Source organism: Antechinus flavipes, chromosome 2 (genome assembly GCF_016432865.1).
Source record: "Antechinus flavipes isolate AdamAnt ecotype Samford, QLD, Australia chromosome 2, AdamAnt_v2, whole genome shotgun sequence".
NCBI classification, from domain to species: domain Eukaryota; kingdom Metazoa; phylum Chordata; class Mammalia; order Dasyuromorphia; family Dasyuridae; genus Antechinus; species Antechinus flavipes.
Window position 1 is genome coordinate 67,023,930 of NC_067399.1, and position 18,293 is coordinate 67,042,222.

Here is an 18,293-nt window from a genome sequence, read left to right on the forward strand (position 1 = left end):
CATAACACAGGTTGCATCCATTGGATACCTTCAATCAATTTCTGAAAAGCATTTAAGGTGTTTAGCTTCTCTGTTCTTAAGGACAGTTTTTGTACTGTAAGCACCTTAGGGTATACTTCATATCCTAAATATTGAAAAGGAGCATGTCTTTGAATTTTTTCTGGGTCTATGTACCATTTGTAATTCCTTAGTGTTTCTATGGCCTTTTGTAGACATGCTTTTAACATTTGTTCCTGAGGTGCACATCCCAACATATCTTCCATATAATGTAATAGCATAACTTTTGGAAATGCTTTTCTTACTGGAGCAAGAGCAGCAGCAACATACATTTGACACATAATGGGGCTTTTTTTCATTCCCTGTGGCAAAACTGTCTATTCATATCTTTTATAAGTCTCAGCCAAGTTAACGCTGGGCACTGAAAAAGCAAATATTTTCATATCCTCCTTATCCAGAGGGATAGAATTGAAACAATTCTTAATATCTATGATCCAAAGAAGCCATTCTCTAGGCAACTGAGTAGGAGATGGAAGTCCAGGCTGAAGAGTTCCCATAGTTTCCATCTGTTCATTCACCTTTCTGAAATCAGTCAACATCCTCTATTTTCCAGATTTTTTTTTTAATGAACAGTGGGGAATTCCAAGGACTCTGAGAAGGTTGTAAGTGCCCTTTGGTCAAGCTGCTCCTGTACTGTATCTAATAAGGCCTGAATTTTATTGCTACCTAAGGGCCACTGTTCTATTCATACTGGTGTATCAGTTTTCCATTGGATAGGAACAGGTGAAAGCATTGGCAGGCCTTCAACAGCAACCCTGCTTAAAAAAAAAATGAAGTACCCATTTTTAACCCTAATTTCTATAAAACGCTTCTTCCCCACAGATTAATGGGGATTTTTTCAAATATAAAAGGAGTAAAAACTCCTGTTTTGCCTTCAAAAGTCCATCTCATAGGGGCAGCACTAACTTCAGCTGCTATTGATCTTCCTATGCCAGACATGTAAGTATCTCCTTTAATCTGTGGTCAGTGACTAGGCCAATTGGCACTTCTAATGACTGTATGATCTGCACCTGGGTCTACCAATCTTTCCAATGGTAGGCCATTTATATAGATCATGAGCATAGGTCAGTCAGCTGTTACAGCTGCTGTCCAGTATATTCCTGGATTTTGTGGTCTGGAGTCCGAATCTGGGTGACTATCACCAGGTTGCTTATTAAGATTCTGTATGAGTAAACCTGATGCTACTACTTCTCCCGGGTGATAAGCCACGCATTGTCTACCTGTATTAGTGACTGGGATGTTATCTACATATTCCCCAGTTTCCCACATCAGTGTGCGGATGGACACTGTTTTGTATGTATAAAAAGGAGGTGAAATGGTCAAGCCTGCTGTGCCTGGAGGCAAGGGATCCATAGGCTAGAGAGGAAAAGATTTCACCTTTCCAGGGGGTATCTCAGTTGTCCCAGCTGCATACAACTCTATTCTCCCCAAATATAATTCTTTTCTCCCATCAGGTTGCTTCCTGACTGATTGATTGTGTAATCCCTTTCTCCCATCATATGGCTTTCTGGCTGATTAGTCATGTCTGGGTACTGGACTGGTAGGCACTCTCTGGGTGCACCATTGGCTGCCATCATGCCCCAAGTGTTTTTTGCCGTGGGCCTTGGGGCTGGGGCTGGGCCCCTCATCCCGTTTCCCTGAATCTGTCTACATTCTGAGGCCCAATGGAAGCCTCTGTTGAATTTTGGACATGGGGTATTGGGTCTTATTCTCCCACTCTGTTTTCTCATTCTGTCTCTATACCAACATTGAACTTTCAGATGCTCTACTTTACCACACTGAAAGCATTGATGAGTATCCCTGGAAGTCCCTTGCCAAAAGGGACCCTGTCTCCCCATGTTGGGATCTTGGAAAGTCTGCATCATAGCCTGGCTATAAAAGGCATTTGTGCCCACTGTGGCACAGCATTTTATGAGCTCCTCTAAAGGAGCATCCTTGTGAAGTCCTAATATAATTTTTGGTCATGATTGTTGGAATCCTTACTAACTGCTAACTAATTAGAGTTGATCTAATCTTACAAGAAGATGTTTTGGGCAGAACCTGAAACAAGGTACTAAGTAGAACTAATTAATACAAGGCTTGTGTTCACACCTTTACTCATTGGAGTTCAATGAGTTCACACCTCCCTTGAAGCTCTTTGGGCCAGAGAGCACTATGGGAGAAAACCCACAATCCCTCTCTTGAAGGAGCATAAATAGAGCTTCAATGGCCCAGTCAAAGAAGTTCTTCAGAGTGAATAAGCTACAAGTCAAGATTTCAATGGAATGACATGAAGAGTGGAGCTGGCTGGAGGCTGAAGAAAGCAGAGGCAGAGACTGAAGGACCAGACCTTTGGATTTGGCGACATTCGGAGAGAGCTCTTGGAACCAAGCAGAGAGATAGGCCTCTAAGCTAACCGGGCTATATTGGAGATAATAAAAAACCTGAACTTTTATCACCTGACTGCATTTGGGAAGAAGATCACCACATTTTGGCACCCTGAATGTGGGACAAACAGACCCCTCAGTGGATTTCAGTGGAAAAGCTCCGATCCTGATCCAGTGGAAAAGACTCTTCAACCCAGAAATTAGGGTGAGTGCAACAAAGAAATTTTGCTAGAAGAGTTAAAGTAGAATTTCAGCTAAGATGGGACAGATATTTAGAAAACAGCCTGTTTCTGTTCAAGGAAAATGTTTAGAGAGCATTGTCAAAATTATGGAAAGCCAAGGTTTAATTATAAGTTTACAGCAAATCACTGAATTTTTACAAACCATAAAGGACATATGTCCTTGTTTCTCTCTTGATAAGGAATTAGATCTAAATGAATGGAAATTGGTTGGAGAGGATCTTTGTCAATTCTATGATAAAAATGGGCCTAACTCAATAATTAATACATATAATGTAATACAATTGGCTATAAGAAGTTATTTAAGTTATAGAATGATGAAAAGGAAAGTACAGGAGGAAGAAGTGCCAACTTTACTAGGTGAAAAGGAGGACGGATCAGATGAGAATGGAGTTAATTACAATTCTGAGTATGATACTTCACAGCAGGAGGAATTAGTTGATTCCACATCTCATGACCCTCCCCCCGCAATTAAGCCTTCATGGGTGGAATAAGGGGGAGGGAGAGAGACAGAAACACAGTCAGCTTCTCCTGTAAAGCAGAATTTGACAAGATTAGAAAAAGCATTAATTAAAGCAAAAAATGAAGGAGAAGATATATCTGATTTTATAAATGCATATCCTGTGATTGAAGAGCTCAACTCCTCAGGTCAAAAAGAGAGAAAATACACTCCTTTTAATTTGGGAAAAATTAAAGATTTGAAAAAGGGTTGCACTCTTTATGGGGCTACATCATCTTATGTGAAGATGTTACTGGATAATTTGTCTTATGAAATCTTAACCCCGAATGACTGGAAATCCATCGCTAAAACATGTCTTGAACCGGGACAAAATTTATTGTGGCTTTCAGAGTTTCATGAATTATTTAGGATTCAAGCCCAATGCAATAGGCAAGCAGGAGCTACTTTACAAGTTGCTTTTGACCAACTAGCTGGTGAAGGTCAGTATGCAGAGAGTTCAGAACAAATTTATTATCCCATAACAGTGTATGAGCAAATTTGTAAGGCTGCAATAAAAGCTTGGAATTCTGTCCCTGGACACAAAGATGGAAATAATGCTTTCACAAAAATAGAGCAAGGTCCCAATGAACCTTTTGCAGATTTTGTGGGGCGTTTATAAACAGCTGTAATAAGAACCATTGGAAATAATGCAGCAACAGAAATAATGACCAGACATCTGGCTAAGGAAAATGCCAATGAGATTTGCAAGAGAATTATATGGGGGCTAGACAAAAATGCTCCTTTAGAAGAGATCATAAGACGCTGTGCCACAGTGGACATAAATGCTTATTATGCCCAAACTATGATGAACATGGAAAGACAAGGTCCTTCTTGGCAAAGGAATTCTAGAGAAACTCATTGATGTTTTCAATGTGGAAAAGTTGGACATTTGAGAGCTCATTGTAGATGTGGAGATAGAGTGAGAAGACAGGGTGAGAGAAAACCCAAAATCCCATGTCCAAAATGTAACCGAGGCTTTCACTGGGCCTCTGAATGTAGGATGACCCAGAGAAATGAGAGGCAGGATCCAGCTCCAAAGTATCAATCAAAGGACAGGTGGGGCATAATAGCAGCTGAGGTTACACCCAGAGAGACTTTAGAAATTCAGGACTCTGATGTCATCAATCAACAGAGAAGCAATCAGGATTACAGTTGGGAAGAATACAGGTCTTTTAAGACAACAAGACAATATCCAATGCAAACAACTCCAATTAATTACCAGATGATGAGGAGAAATCCCAAATTTGGTAAATAGAAGGGAATTAGGTTAACCACTTGGGGAAGAGGATCTGCTTATATTTCCACAGATGGAGAGTCAGATGGCTGACAATGAGACTGTTAAAAAGAACTTTTTAAAATCCCAGGAATCATTGGATTTCCTAAGACAAGATGAGACTATTTCAGTTCTTGAAAAACTAGCAAGAATCATTGGATTCCTTAAGATGAAAAATTGTTGATGAGACTTTTTGCAGTACTTCAGAGCTTACAGGAACTATTGGATTCCTGGCACATGAACTAATGGACAATGGATTGCTTATGGACTATTTCTAGGACTTATGGACATGTGTAAATCTTCAGGTTGATTCATGTTGTTACTTTACTTCTAGCCTGTGTTATATTGCTATGTGCTTATGTAAATTATGTATAATGCCTCCCATATTGATGGATTTATGTATACCATGCATATCATATTGATGAATTTATGTGTACCCCTTCAGAAACCCACTAATCTGATTAGATTTCCTATTTCCTTTGGTGTTTTCATCTAACAAAAGAAAGGGGGAGATGTTGGAATCCTTACTAACTGCTAACTAATTAGAGTTGATCTAATCTTACAAGAAGATGTTTTGGGCAGAACCTGAAACAAGGTACTAACTAGAACTAATTAATACAAGGCCTGTGTTCACACCTTTACTCATTGGAGTTCAATGAGTTCACACCTCCCTTGAAGCTCTTTGGGCCAGAGAGCACTATGGGAGAAAACCCACAATCCCTCTCTTGAAGGAGCATAAATAGAGCTTCAATGGCCCAGTCAAAGAAGTTCTTCAGAGTGAAGAAGCTACAAGTCGAGATTTCAATGGAATGACATGAAGAGTGGAGCTGGCTGGAGGCTGAAGAAAGCAGAGGCAGAGACTGAAGGACCAGACCTTTTGATTTGGCGACATTCGGAGAGAGCTCTTGGAACCAAGCAAAGAGATAGGCCTCTAAGCTAACCGGGCTATATTGGAGATAATAAAAGATCTAAACTTTTATCACCTGACTGCATTTGGGAAGAAGATCACCACACATGATGGCAGCCAATGGTGCACCCAGAGAGTGCCTACCACTCCAGTACCCAGACAAGTTAGAGCCTTTATCTCCACCAATAAGGAGAGAGTCCCATGCCAAGAGGATTTGGAACTGAGGCGACAAACTCATTCCTTGAGGAAAACTTTATTAAATATTATAGTGTAAATAACACTGTAATTATTTATTAGAAGTAAACAAAGTGATTGTAAAGAAATTCAAAGAATATAGGATAGTTTACCTCTCAAACTTGTGGAAGAGGAAGGAATTTATAACTAAAGAAGAAGTAGAGATCATTATTGATCACAAAAGAGAAAATTTTGATTATATCAAATTGAAAAGTTTTTGTACAAACAAAACTAATTCAGACAAGATTAGAAGGGAAGCAACAAACTGGGAAATCATTTTTACAGTCAAAGGTTCTGATAAAGGCCTCATTTCCAAAATATATAGAGAATTGACTCTAATTTAAAAGAAATCAAGACATTCTCCAATTGATAAATGTTCAAAGGATATGAACAGACAATTCTCAGATGAAATTGAAACTATTTCTAGCCATATGAAAAGATGCTCCAACTCATTATTAATCAGAGAAATGCAAATTGAGAGAACTCTGAGATACCACTACACACCTGTCAGATTGGCTACAATGACAGGGAAAGATAATGTGGAATGTTGGAGGGGATGTGGGAAAACAGGGACACTGATACATTGTTGGTGGAATTGTGAATACATCCAGCCATTCTGGAGAATGATTTGGAACTATGCTCAAAAAGTTATCAAAATGGGCATACCCTTTGATCCAGCAGTTTTACTACTTGGCTTATATCCTAAAGACATTTTAAAGAAGGGAAAGGGACCTTTATGTGCAAGAATGTTCGTGGCAACCCTCTTTGTAGTGATCAAAAATTGGAAACTGAGTGGATGCCCATTAATTGGAGAATGGCTGAATAAGTTGTGGTATATGAATATTATGGAATATTATTGTTCTATAAGAAATGACCAGAAGGATGATTTCAGAAAGGCCTGGAGAGACTTACATGAACTGATACTGAGTGAAATGAGGAGGACCAGGAGATCATTATATACTTCACCAATAATACTATGTGATGATCAATTCTGATGGATGTGGCCCTCTTCAACAATGAGATGAACCAAATCAACTTAAATAGAGCAGTAATGAATTGAACCAGCTACACCCAGTGAAAGAACTCTGGGAGATGGCTATGAACCACTACATAGAATTCCTAATTCCTCTATTTTTGTCTGCCTGCATTTTTTATTTCCTTCACAGGCTAATTGTACACTATTTCAAAATCCTATTCTTTTTGTACAGCAAAATAACTGTATGGACATGTATATATATATTGTGTTTAACTTATACTCTAACATATTTAACATATATTGGTCAGCCTGCCATCTGGGAGAAGGGGTGGGGGGAAGGAGGGGAAAAGTTGGAGCAAAAGGTTTTACAATTGTCAAAGCTTAAAAATTATCCATGCATATATCTTCTAAATAAAAAGCTTTAATAAAAAAAAAAATAAAAAAAAGAAGTGAACAAAGTTTCACTGAAAGACAGCCTCTGTAACTCTGGAGCTTACAGATCTGGAGATAGATATAACACAAAGTTAGGGAGCACTAAAATAAAATGTCATATGATAAGTGCATTGCAATTCTATTGAAGGACTTATTCAGGGTCACAGAGGCTGCTAGACACAATGCTCCACAAGCATAAATGAATTCACTACTAAATGAAAGGACTGAGAGACAAGGAAGAAAGAAATCTCTTAATATGCACATAGCATATATGGGTGGACACATAAGCAAGTTCATACACATATACTCTCCTCAAAGCATCACAAAACCAACTCATAAATTTCCTATTTTTTTTTTTATTTCTGAACTTGCTCTGTAGTTTCTGGTTCATAGAGTTATGATTTTCTTGAATTAATTTTCTATTATACTTTCTAGTACAATGTTTTGACCATGTCTGATTATATAGCTCAATCCAAGTAGAGAAAATTACCCAGTAATTTAGAAAAGAATTCCACATCGAAGACTACAGGAATCTGCTCTTCAATTTAGAGAGAAATTCAGAAAATCAGATTGTTTGTATGTATTGAGCTGTAAGTATTGCTTATTGTCTGTGGCTTGGGTAACTTGATATTCAAGCAAATCTCTCTCTCTCCCTCCCTCCCTCTCTCTCTCTCTCTCTCTCTCTCTCTCTCTCTCTCTTTCTCTTTCTTTCTCTCTCTTTCTCTCTATCTGTGTCTCTGACTCTGTCTCTATTTCTCTTTCTCTGTTTCTCCTTTAGCTTTGATTAAATTTGGAGAGAAAAATCTTGTTATTACTGTTAGACAGAACACCCACCATAATATTGGTTATTTGCATATTTACCAAAAATGTATGTAAAGTATAAGTGAGATAGGGAATAGTATGGTAATCTGTGAAAAATCTCTGCCTCTATTAAATAAATTGTATGATAGTGATGTAAAATAGAATGATCTCTCCCTATTCTTGTCTTCAGCAATATTTTATTCAAATAAAAAGAGAGACAAATGAATATGTATATGTTATTAGTTCAGTTTGCTGTTGAATTTGCTCAAGTATTTTATGTTTGGAGGTTATTCTTGTAATTTTGCATTCTTTTTTTATTTTAAGTCATTGAATTGAGTATTCATTTCGGGAACCTGCACTATCAATTAATCAATCAAGATACAGTTATTATATACTTACTACATTCCAAGCCTTTTGATATGAATTACAGATACAAATTCAATAAATGAAAATATTTTCTTCAGAAATATTTAAAACCTTACTCTAAGTATGCTTTGGATCTTTTAGCTTCTGCTGCATAGCCTATCTACTGAGGGATGGGTGGGAAAGGATAATGCCAGGATTTACATTTCTCACAAAGTGACTTCTTCCATAAGGAGAATTTGCTATTCTCTATTATTTCCTGATCTCTGTCATCCTCAGGTGAAAAAATAAAGGAGGTAAGCATCCCCTTACCTTACATAGCTTTAGAAAACACAACAGTCCAAGATGGACATCTTTAAACTACTCCAAAATTAGAATTCACAACTTCCAGCTCCTGGTGCCAGACTAAAATCCATACAGATATGGATATTAACTATTGAAAAGATATGCAACCTTTCCTTTGATCTCAAACCTTCCATCTTCTGCTTCACCTGTCCCTTAATGGAAGAGGAATAGGAACACTGTTGGAGAATATAACTTTTCCCCCCCTTGCTACACAGATTCAATGTCAATCTCCTGCTGAATCATTTCCAACCTAATTTTTAGACATTTAAGAAAAGAGGAGTAGTGAAATGAGGGTTCTCATCTGTACTTCTGATTATATGTTATTCATTTCATATTGAACTTTTTTTCACTCTTATCTCCAACAGCTTTTGAGAATAGTTGTGCTTCCTTCTATACAACTTGAATATTCTCACACCTGGTAAGACTCTACATATCCCAAAGATTTTGAAACTTTATTAGGTCATTGCCTATAACTTATTCTCCAACCCCATGACTTTATTGATTATTTACATCTTTAACCATCCTAATCCAAAATTTAATCTGCTTGATATTGTGGTAATCTTGCTTTTTTTGATAACACAAACTTTATGTGGTACTTATGTGATATAAGTGACATTTTCACTTTATTGCTTCACTTTGCTATAAATGGGAGAGTTGGAATACTTCTTGTTTCTTATTGCCAATTCCAGATTTTCTCCTTACCTCCACCTTTTTGTAACCTCTTCTTCAATATTCATATTATTCATATCTACAATTCAATTTTTTAAATGCTATTTATTGTCTACATACCTTCACATAAATCCCCTTCCTTCTTCAATAAATTTGGTATGTAGCCCACAACTTTTCTCTCCTCTTCAATTCTTGCTTTCATATTGGCATTGTCAATGTATAGTAACCCTTCTTCAAACAGAAACTGCTCACTTCCTCAACCTACTTACCATGAACTACTTTGTCATCCCACCTCAAGCACACATAAAGTAGGTCAAACTTGATCTCAATCTTACCCTTGATTATACTACATCGACATTCAAGAATTCCAAAATAATTTTTCCAACTATAATCTATTAACTAATTACCTTTTCCTCTACTCTCCCTTACAAAAGTCCTATGCTTTATCTGAATCATGACCTCCAATCCTTTGATTTTCATTTATCAATCTGGACATCTCCCTTGCACTAGCCATTCTTTTTTTTTTTTTATTTCCCCCAACAGTTGTTCACTCCTCTCCACTTTTGAATTTTTAGCATCCTTATCCTTTTTGCAGATTGTGTCTGTGAAGCCTCAGCCTTGAATCATTCCCATCAATTACTGCCTTTGCTCTCAAGCTAATGCTAGTGCTAAGCATGTGGTGTTAAAAAAAAAAAAAAGTGAAGAAATTATTCAACTATGTCGTGAGTTCATTACAAATATGTTTCATGATTTCAACAGGGCTCTTACTGTGGCTAGTCTACTTTTATACTGTAGTACAGTATTATATAACATTCTACTATAGCTCTCTTATCAACTCACTGTTGCATTTGTTACAATGGCTGTTCCCAACCTTTTAATTTATCTTTATACTTCCTATAGCTTCCTCTTCCCTGACCCTGTCAGCTAGGAAACTCTCTGTCTCTATCTCTGTCTCTCTGTCTCTCTCTCTCTCAAATAAGAAATTAAAAGGACAATTTGGTCCTTTTTTGGGTATGTGAAAGGCCCTGTTTTGGATGTTGGAACACACACAAAGGAGCCCTTGTCTTCAAAATCTAATACCCCAAAAGACAAATAAATAAATAATTTTGCCATTGCAGATTCCAAGAGAAGTACAGTGGTTAGAGGCAATGTTTGGGCTAGCTTTCTGGAGTTCCTCCAGATAGACCTTGGTCTCAGCAGGATAGTCACCACTAAAATAGTCAGGAATAGAGTCTAAAGTCTTTATTCTCATAGTCTGTCTCCTTCACAATCTGTGTCTATTACAGTCTGACCCCGTCTGGATCTTAGTGGAGAAGTACAGGAGGCAGGATTGCCACCAGGAGGATTGTCAAAGATAGAATGCCTCTTTTCCAGTCCTTCTCAGCCCTTAAATATCTTGGTGTGATTACATCATTACAGCACACTATGTATGTATGAACTAGAGAACTATTACATCACCATGCTAAATACTAAGTATATGTATACTAAAGAAACATCATCTCATCAATTCCACTGAGTTAATACCTTGTAGTAAGTATCCTTGTTTCAAGTATACTTCTTCAAAGTTCTGGCCCTTTAAAGTTTGATTTTCACAAAATGGTGAAGAAAAATTTGGGAAGGGGAAATTCCATCTGATTTTGGAATTGTTTAATTTCTGGTTCATTGTTAGTTAATTTCTCACTTTGGAGTTTGTTCATTTTATATAGGTTATAGACAATGTGGTAACATTATATATTTATATAAAGAGAATAATTTTTACTTTCTGTATTATATTTATTTTCCTCTTTAAAGGTAGCAGTGATTTTTCTGCTTGTTTGGTTATAAAACTTTCTATTTGATCTGCTGGTTTTAAAATAATTTGAAAAATATTATTCTAGTAGCATTTATTTTATTATTATAACTTTTTTTTTTACAAGATATATGCATTGGTAATTTTTCAGCATTGACAGTTGCAAAACATTTTGTTCCAATTTTTCCCCTCCTTCCCCTCACCCTCTCCCCCAGATGGCAGGTATATGGTAAATACAATATATGTATAAATGTCCATATAGTTATTTTGCTGCATAAAAAAAAAATCAGATTTTGAAATAGTGTACAACTATTTCACAATAGGGAAGGAAATAAAAAATGCAAGTGGACAAAAATAGAGAGATTGGGGATTCTATGTAGTGGTTCACACTCATTTCCCTGAGTTCTATCGCTAAGTGTAGCTGGTTTGGTTCATTACTGACTGCTCCAATGGAACTGATTTGGTTCATCTTATTGCTGAAGATGGCCAGGTCCATCAGAATTGATCATCATATAGTATTGTTGTTGAAGTATATAATGATCTCCTGGTCCTGCTCATTTCACTCAGCATCAGTTTGTGTAAGTCTCTCCAGGCCTTTCTGAAATCGTCGTTGTGGTCATTTCTTACAAAACAGTAATATTCCATAATATTCATATAGCACAATTTATTCAGCCACTCTCCAATTGATGGTCATTCACTCAATTTCCAGTTTCTGGCCACTACAAAGAGGGCTACCACAAAAATTTTTGCACATACAGTTCCCTTTCCCTTCTTTAAAATGACTTTCGGATATAAGTCCAGTAGTAACATGGCTGGATCAAAGGGTATGCTCAGTTTGATAATTTTATGAGCATATTCCAAATCACTTCTCAGAATGGCTGGCTATATTCACAATTCCACCAACAATATATCAGTATCCCAGTTTTCCCACATCCCCTCCAACATTCCTCATTATCTTTCCCTGTCATTCTAGCCAATCTGACAGATGTGTAGTGTTATCTCATAGTTGTCTTAATTTGCATTTCTCTGATTAAATGACTATGAGTATCTTTCCATATGGCTAAATATAGTTTCAATTTCTTTGTCTGTGAATTGTCTGTTCATGTCCTTTGACCATTTATCAATTGGAGAATGGCTCGATTTCTTAAAAATTAGAGTCAATTCTCTATATATTTTGGAAATGAGGCCTTTATCAGAATCTTTAACTGTAAAAATGTTTTCCCAATTTATTGATGCCCTTCTAATCTTGTAATGGCCTGAGGCTTGAGTTGATGCACTGAGGTCCCAAGCACTTGAGCCTAAATAGTAATTGGACCATACTCTATTAATATATATGCTTGGAGAAAGAATGGCCCCCACCCACTCTTTGTGCAAGTCCTGATATGTTGTATAGGAAATGACGTTTTTGGTGGGTGGAGGCAAGGGAGTGGAAAGGGAAACGGAAAGAGAGATTGGTGGCTGGCTTCTTGTCACAGTTGCTCATATTGCTATCACGATGGCCCTTCAGCTCCAATCTCCCTCTGCTAGCTGGCTTCCTGTCGCAGCTGCCCACATTGCAATGGCAATCCTTCTTGCCCATATTGCTATCACAATCCCCCCTCACCTCTACTGATAATAAAGATTGAAGATTTTCCCCTTAACCTGAATTCCTGACTCTTGTTGCATTAGTTTTGTACAAAATTTTTTCAATTTGCTATAATCAACATTTCCTATTTTGTGATCAGAAATGATCTCTAGTTCTTCTTTGGTCATACATTTGTTCCTCATCCAACAGGTCTGAGAGATAAACTATCCTATGTTCTTCTAATTTATTTATAATCTTATTCTTTATGCCTTTATGGTCATAAACCCATTTTGACGTTATCTTCATGTACACTGTTAAGTGTGGGTCAATGACTAATTTCTAACATACTAATTTCTAATTTTCCCAGCAGTTTTTGTCAAACAGTGAATTCATATCCTTAAAGATGGGATCTTTGGGTTCATCAAACACTAGATTATTAAAATTATTTGCTATTTTGTCTTTTGAACGTAACCTATTCCACTGATCACCTAGTCTATTTCTTAGCCAATATCAAATGGTAGGTAACTGCTATTTTATAATATAATTTTAAATCTGGTAAAACTAGGACACCTTCATTTGATTTTTTTTCCCATTAGTTCCCTTGAAATTCTTGAATTTTTGTGTTTCCATATGAATTTTGTTGTTATTTTTTCTAGGTTTTTAAAATGATTTTTGAAGAGTCTTGTGATGACCAAGCTAGCACCCAGGAAACCCCAGAATGAGCCAGGATTGGGATAAGCAAAAGTCCTCAGTCTTTATTATTGGTCTTAGATGCAGGATTGAACAGCATGGAAGCAGAATCTCAATGACCACCTTCTCCCTAGTCTACCACCAAGGGTGTGTCCCTCATTCGTCTTGCTCCACCCCCTAGTCCCTCCTACAATCCTCTATACACCAATCATTGAGCCAGTATGGATAGTGGAAAGGATCATTTTCCAAGCATATGCCCATAGAGTATTATCCAATCAGTAGTTAGCCTCAAGGGCTCAGCAGTCCCGACCACAGTGCATCAACCCAATAGTTTCAGTCCTCTACAGAGTCTGATTAGTATAGTGCTAAATAAATAGATTAAGTAGTATTATGATCTTTATTATATTAGCTCATCCTATCCAAGACCATTTAATATTTTTGCAGTTGGTTAGATTTGACTTTATTTGTATGGAAAGTGTTATGTAGTTTTGGTCATATAGTTCCTGATTTTCCTTTGGCAGATAGATTCCCAAATATTGTATACTAGCAGTAATTACTTTAAATGGAATTTCTCTTTGTAACTCTTACTGTTGGATTTTGTTAGTGATATAAAAGAATGCTGACTTATGTGTGTTTATTTTTTATCCTGCAATTTTGCTAAAGGTATGGATTATTTCGAATAGCTTTTTAGTAGAATGTCTGAAGTTCTCTAAGTATATCATCATAGCATAAGCAAAGAGTAAAAATTTGTTTTACTCATTACCTAAGCTAATTTCTTTAATCTCCTTCTCAACTCTTATTCCTGAAGATAGCATTTCTAATACAATATTAAATAGTAATGGTGATAATGGGCAACCTTGTTTCAGTATTGATCTTATTGGGAATGGTTCCAGGTTGTCCCCATTATATAAGATGCTTACTGATAATTTTAAATAGATGCTACTGATTATTTTAAGGAAAAGCCCATTTTTCCCTATACTCTCCAATGTTTTTCATAGGAATGGGTGTTGGATTTTAGCAAATGCTGTTTTTGCATCTATTGAGATGATCATATTATTTTTGTTAATTTGGTTATTAATATGGCCAATTATACTGATAGTTTTCCTAATATTGAACCAGCTCTGCATTCCTGGTATAAATCCTACTTGGTCCTGGTGTATTGTCTTGGGGGTGATTTTCTGTAGTCTTTTTGATAGTATCTTATTTAAGATTTTCATTAGGCAGATTGGTCTATAATTTTCTTTCTCTGTTTTCAGCCTACCTGGTTTAGGTATCAGTACCATGTCTGTGTCATAAAAGGAGTTTGATAGGACTCCTTCAATTCCTATTTTTTCAAATAGTTTATTTAGCATTGGAGTTAATTGTTCTTTAAATGTTTGATAGAATTCACATGTAAATCCATCTGGTCCTGGGAATTTTTTCTTAGGGAGTTGATTGATAGTTTGTTCTATTTCTTTTTCTGAGATGGGACTGTTTAGGATATTTACTTTTTCCTCTGTTAGTTTAGGCAAGCTATATTTTTGGAGGTATTCTTCTATTTCATTTAAGTTGTTGAATTTATTGGCATAAAGTTGGGCAAAGTAACTCCTGATTATTACTCTAATTTCCTCTTCATTTTTCATTTTTTTTTTCATTTTTAAGACTAACAACTTGATTTTCCCCTTTCCTTTTTCTAATCAAATTTGCTAAAGGTTTATCTATTTTATTGTTTTTTTTTTTCATAAAAACAATTATTAGTTTTATTTATTAATACAGTATTTTTTTTTTACTTTCAATATTATTAATTTCTCCTTTTAATTTTAGAATTTCAAATTTAGTATTTGATTGAGGGTTTTTAATTTGGTCTTTTTCTAGCTTTTTTAGTTGCAAAATCAATTCATTGATCTTCTTTTTCTCTATTTTATTCAAGTAAGCCTCTAAAGATATAAAATTTCCCCTTATTACACTTTGGCTGCATCCCACAAATTTTGGTATGATGTTTCATCGTTATCATTATCTTGAGTGAAATTATTAATTGTGTCTAAAATTTGCTGTATCACCCAATCATTCTTTATGATGACATTATTTAGTTTGCAATTACTTTTTGGTCTATTTACCCCTAAATTTTTGTTGAATGTAGCTTTTATTGAATCATTATTTGAAAAGAAAGCTTTTAATATTTCTGCCTTCCTACATTTAATTTTGAGGTCTTTATGTCCTATTACATGGTCAATTTTTTTATAGGTTCCATGAACTGCTGAGAAGAAAATATACTCCTTTCTGTCCCCATTCAGTTTCCTCCAAAGATATATCATATCTAATTTTTCTTATATTCTATTTACCTATTTAATTTCTTTCTTATTTGATTTGTGGTTTCATTTATCTAGTTCTGAAAGTGCAAGTTTGAGATCTTCACTATTATAGTTTTGCTGTCTATCTCTTCTTGCAACTCTCTTAAGTTCTTTTTTAGGAGGTTAGATGCTATACCACTTGGTGCATATATATATTTAGTATTGATATTGCTTCATTGTCTGTGCTACCCTTTAGCAAGATATAGTTTCCTTCATTTTCTCTTTTAATTAGATTAATTTTTGCTTTTGCTTGATCTGAGATAAGGATGGCTACCCCTGCTTTTTTGACTTCACCTGAAACATAATAGATTCTGCTCCATCCTTTTACCTTTACTCTGTATGTATCTCTCTGCTTTAAATATGTTTCCTGTAAACAACATATTGTAGGGTTCTGGCTTTTGATCCAGTCTGCTATCCGCCTCCACTTTATGCGTGAGTTCATCCCATTCGCATTTATGGTTAAAATGATTAATTCTGTATTTCCTGCCATCTTATTATCTTCAGATATTAAATCAACTATTTATTAATTAATTATTAATCCCCAGGATTAAAGTCCAAATCTTTTATTACCTACTTCAATGTCTCTTTTCCTTCACTTGGGGCTCAGCTAATTTTCTGGAGGCCTTCTGTATCTTGGTTTCAGTGTTTTTCTACAGGACAGCCTATCACAATTTCTCTGTCTTCCTTAGTTCTGCCCAACTGCCTTCTTTGGCTTCTGAATCTGCTTGACTGAATCTTGGCTGAGGCTCTGAGAGCTTCTAGTGAGCATGTCCTTTCTGGCCCTGACATCTCCTCCTTACATCTTTCACACTGAGTATACGCCAATCATTACATCACTAGGAAACCATTATTTGTTGTAGGATTAAATCAATGCTAAACTATATTTAACTACTGTCTCCTCAATTCCACTTAGTTAGCACCTTGTTTCAAGTCCTGCCCATAATATTGAGTGATCCTTGGTGACTCCTTGGTATTTGAATTTTTTTTTTCTGGCTGCTTGTAATATTTTTTTCCTTAGTCTGATATCTCTGAAATGTAGCCATAATATTCCTTGGAGTTTTTATTTTAGGGTCTTTTTCAGAAAGTATTCAATGAATTCTTTCAATACCTATTTTATCTTCTGATTCTATTACATCAGGGCAGTTCTCTTTGATGATTTCCTGTAAAATAGTATCTAGGCTCTTTTTTCCATCATAATAGTTAGGAAGTCCAATTATCCTCAGATTATCTCTCCTAGATCTATTTTCCAGGCCTGTCATTTTTCCAAGTAGATATTTAACATTTTTTCTAACTTTTCTTTTTTCTTTTTCTTTTTTTTTTTTTGCTTGACTGATTCTTGACATCTCAATGAATCATTCATTTCTAATTGTTCAGTTCTGATTTTTAATGAGTTATTTTCTTCATTAGCTTTTTTTTTCTTCTTTTTGTATAGGTTCTATTGAGTTTTTAAATGAGTTGTTTTGTCTATGGAATTGTGTTCCATTTCACTATTTTACTTAATGAGCTATTTTCTTTTTCCAATTCACAAATCCTACTTTTTTGGGAGTTCTTTATCATTTCCATTTCATAAATCCTACTTTACTGGGAGTTCTTTACCTTTTCCTGTTCACACTTCAGGAAGTTGTTATTCTCTTACATAGCTTCTCTTTCCTTTCCCCATTTTTCTTCAAGCTCTCTTTTAAGATTTTTTTTTTAAAATTTCTTCTAAGAGAGCTTTATGTAATAGGGCCTAGTTTATATCTCCCTTTGGGTTTTTTTCTGGAGACTGTCTGCTATTAGTATCCTTGGAATTGAAAACCTGCTCTCTGTATGTATAGAAGCTATCAATGGTCCATTTGGCTTTTTTACTCATTTTTTTTAAAGCCCTTATGGTCTGCCCTCAGGGCAAGGAGGTTACCAGCTTCCTATACAGAACAGGAATAGATATATGGCCAGGAGCTATCCTGCAAATGGGATGTAAGAGTGGCCAAGCTGCAGAAGTGCCCTGGGAAAAGCTCCATACAGGAAGTGTCTCTGCCCTGGGTCTCACAGTCGAGCTGGGGAGGTGCCCAGTAGTGCAGATTAGCGCCTGTCCTGGAGCTAGAGGCTAAGAAGAGAAAGTCACTGACCCAGGCAGAATCCTGCCATAGAGATTAGCAGTTACCCTGGGAAGATCCCCAAACTGGACTACAAGTGTCTTTGCCCTGGGGAGCATAGTTTAACTGCAAGTTCTATTGCCCCAAGCTGAGTCCCCCTGCTATGCAGATTAGAGCCTTCCTTGGAGTTAGCCCCCCCTGCTCTGCAAACTTATGTCTGCCCCAAGCAAAAGCCCCATGCTACAGTATGCAGCTGTACAGCTGTGCTGTGGTCTGGTGTTGTGTGGGTATAGCTAGATCCTGTTAGATTTTGTCATTTTTTAGAGTACACTTTACTTTTGGCTTTAATTTTTCTGTTGGTCTACTATTTTGCAACCAAAGCAGTGCAGCCAACCTGTGGTACAGTACTTCCTGTAAATTTTCTAGACACGGAGATTACTCTCACCCCAGTTCCCTCTTTATACTAGCATCTGGTTCTATCCCCTGCTTGGCTGTCCTGCTCTAGCTGCTCAGGACAAACCTTTTCTGGTGATCCTCCAGATTACCTTCAGCTGGTAAATTGTTGTACTTCCAATCTTCATGAATTTTACCAGTCAAGCACTATTTTTGAGGCTGAATTCAGTAATTAGTAGTGAGGGCATGAGAAGAGGTTAGAATGCCACTTGTGTCTTTTCCACCATCTTG

The 18,293-nt window shown here is 36.3% G+C and overlaps 1 pseudogene; it reads left to right on the forward strand.

Moving 5' to 3' along the window:
* Nucleotides 1-9,878: 9,878 nt before the first annotated feature.
* The window catches only part of LOC127546423 (glyceraldehyde-3-phosphate dehydrogenase-like), a 41,588-nt pseudogene continuing 33,173 nt past the window's right edge, over nucleotides 9,879-18,293 (forward strand).